This window comes from Mytilus edulis, chromosome 10, assembly GCF_963676685.1.
Source record: "Mytilus edulis chromosome 10, xbMytEdul2.2, whole genome shotgun sequence".
NCBI lineage: Eukaryota > Metazoa > Mollusca > Bivalvia > Mytilida > Mytilidae > Mytilus > Mytilus edulis.
The window spans coordinates 45620011-45623164 of record NC_092353.1 but is presented as its reverse complement, the minus strand read 5'-3'; the positions used below and the strand labels follow the sequence as shown (position 1 = coordinate 45623164).

Here is a 3154-nt window from a genome sequence, read left to right as displayed (position 1 = left end):
AAATCAATTTTTCTCGCTTATTCAACCGAATTAAAATCTTAATATTCTTAAGTTTATGTCTATTTATACAAAAGGAACATAATATCAATTTTTCATTTTTTTGCGAAGTTTCCCTTTAATAACAATAATTAAGAGGATTAATATGATTGAGGGAAATTTACAATTATTGAATACAAAGCAGACGACACTAAACAGCGATCTCTAAGGACTTGTTTCGTTCCGCGAGTGATTCTTAAATTTATAGTGATTGACGATTGTAAATATTTGTTTATTGTTTTTATTTGTAAATTTTTGTATCTGTTCTTATGTGTTTATATTTAACAATCATGATGGACGCAAAATATGGAGCTTGAATACATAACCATAAATTGTCATATCTAAAAAGGCATCATATTCAAAATATCTAGTTTACACAAATCTCATACTGTTTATCATGCCACGCCTTCCAAATTTTTAACAATGCACTCGAAATCGGATGAGTCGAACCTCGGATGAGTCGAACCTCTGTTAAGTCGAACACTTTCGTCCGCTCCGTTCGTCTTCGACTCAACGAAGCTTTTCTGACATTGCCTTTTTTCTTGTGTCCGTAATATACATGTATTTTGTGTTTTTTGGTTTAACGATTTCTGGTTCTCTACATCCCATTTCCATCCTTCTGCTACATGTACCTCCAGACTATACTTATCTTTGATAAATACAGTGTTCTTCAAATCAACAAAAACTGATAGCTAACAAGAATTTTTTTTAAACATTTTATGTATTATATTCTTAAATATTTACTCTATAATTGTTTATAATGTGTTTACATGTAGTAAGTTGGTGTTGGCAAACATCTGAAAAGGTAAATTAAGAAATGTTATAAAAGAATAAAATGTACAAAACCAATCAAAATTTTAGTGAAGAATAAGTCTAATATCTGAGACATATAAAAGTCAGAGCTGCAGCTTTTACCACGGGAATTCGAAAGGTGTCAACTGATTTAATGCCTACATACAGATGACTAACAATCTTATTTTAGGTGGATTTAACTGAAATGTGATCTGAATACCATTTAGATATATTGATCCTTTATAAAACTATATCATGTGTAAATGTCTTGTTTTTTTTTCATTAAATATTTCCTTTATGTTCCTCCTTTTTGTTTTTCATTAAACCATTTCTCTGAGAATTTCAATTGGTGAAGCACTTATATTCACAGTCGCTTTTTTATTTTATTTATGACCATTGTTTATTTAATGAAAATAATGTCAATGTCAAAATGCAGCTTTCACCAAAAAAACTGGTTTTACTAGGCTTTTCAATCAAAACACCTTTTTTTGACGAAATGTAGTATTCATAAATAGTAATCTGACGCAAAAAAAATTAACGAGTTTAAAGTGGACAAAAATATGAAATAAGTATGTTATCCACCAAAAGAATGCTTTTTACAATTACTAGCACGAGAGACATGTGTGGTGACGGAAAAATCGATGATATTAATTAAATCTTCGTCTCGTGAGGTTATTGCCGGGGTTTCAACAAAAGCTATGGTATAATTTACGAAACACCACAAAACTATCCAAAAGATATGAAATATCTATAACATAAAGTTACTCACAATATATAGTTAGTTGACTTCGTCTGTTGGGAATTCCTCAGTGAATTCTTCTGATTGGAATTCCTTAGTGACTTCGTCTGATGGGAATTCCTCAATGACATCGCCTTGATTAGACCTTCTACATCCATAGCATTTGCATTTCGTTCTTATCCAGCCTCTACAACGTCCGGTATGACAGCGTCTAATATGGCGGCAGTAGGCTCGACACAAATAACGAATTGGACAGCCATAATTAGCCTCAGTTACTACAATATATATATATAATTGAATAAGATCATATTCGTTTCCAAATCATATTTAAAACTGTAAATGTTATATTCGTTTCCAAATTCTATCTAAAACTATAAATTTTATCAATTGAAATCATGCTTTCTTGAAAATCCATCAAAATAATTCTGATACGAATTTACATTTCATTGCAGTAAGCATTTCCGTTTTAAAGAAATGATAAATTTGAGGGTCGCCACATTCGCTTTTGTTGTGTTAATCATGTAATGTATGAAAACATCTGAAACCCTTCGATATTGCAGCGTTACACCTTCACGACGTTACGAATATTCTGTCGATTTATTCACTAAATGTCTACAAAAATAAAATATGAAATAAATAGTGGAATTTCCGAGTAGTGAAACACTCTTGAAATAAGACTGCACCAAGTAGACACTTTGAACCTTGCGCTTGGTAAACGCAGGCGTCTTATAATCTTACCTGTGATATATACTGCACAACAACAGATAAGTAAACCAATTGCTGCTTTCATATTGCCAATTTTCTTGTCAAACTTTAAATAAAACAGGTTGCATTAAAAAATAAACATGCCATAACATGTATGCACCATTGATTGTGTCTGTATGTAAATTTATTTATTATGTTTAGTGTGAATTTGCATGGCGGGGGATTCATGCATAGCAAGAGACGCTTAACTATCGACGCACCCGGTCTCTCTCCCTTTGTGAGTTCATGCGATTCCCGCCGATTGTTCCGTTCTCTATATTTGAATCTCCCTAATCGATGTATGAGATTGGAACATAGTTAAACTAGTGTTGTCTAAATTCATGTAATTGAAAATCTACAATATTTTCATAATTTAAATATCTATGTATTTTAATAAAGACAAAATAATTCAACTCACCTTTTACTGTTTTGAAGATGATTTCAAACTGTTTAGTTAATTTAACGCATTACAAAGATATATATACATGCCAATAAACAAACAACGGAGAAAAAAAAAGGAAAATCTATTCTGGTCCTTGTTTTCTGTTTCCTGCGATAACGTTTTTGTTTTTTTAATTTTTATAATAGTCATTGTTATTTTTGCGACTCTTTATTGTGGTTTTTTTTTTCTCTTCTAAATCAATTTATTAGATTTGAACTTCGGTAAATTACTTTACTCCCAACTTTGCTAAATTTATGATTAGATAAAATCTTTTTTATGAAGTAAGAACATTGTCTATTATCATCAACTCATCATAGATACCAGTCTTCAATTTGTACGTCATAAGTTCGTTTCGTCTACAAAAAAACCTCACCAGTTACGTTGTAATCCAAACAGTTAAA

The 3154-nt window shown here is 30.9% G+C and overlaps 1 long non-coding RNA gene across 1 annotated transcript; it reads right to left on the bottom strand.

Moving 5' to 3' along the window:
• Positions 1–374: 374 nt before the first annotated feature.
• LOC139491300 (uncharacterized) lies at positions 375–2808 on the bottom strand. The gene is made up of 4 exons (XR_011656511.1): positions 2730–2808; positions 2306–2378; positions 1598–1842; positions 375–833 (listed from the first exon to the last, which is right to left on the bottom strand). It is a non-coding gene; the product is annotated as an uncharacterized lncRNA (long non-coding RNA).
• Positions 2809–3154: the final 346 nt, after the last annotated feature.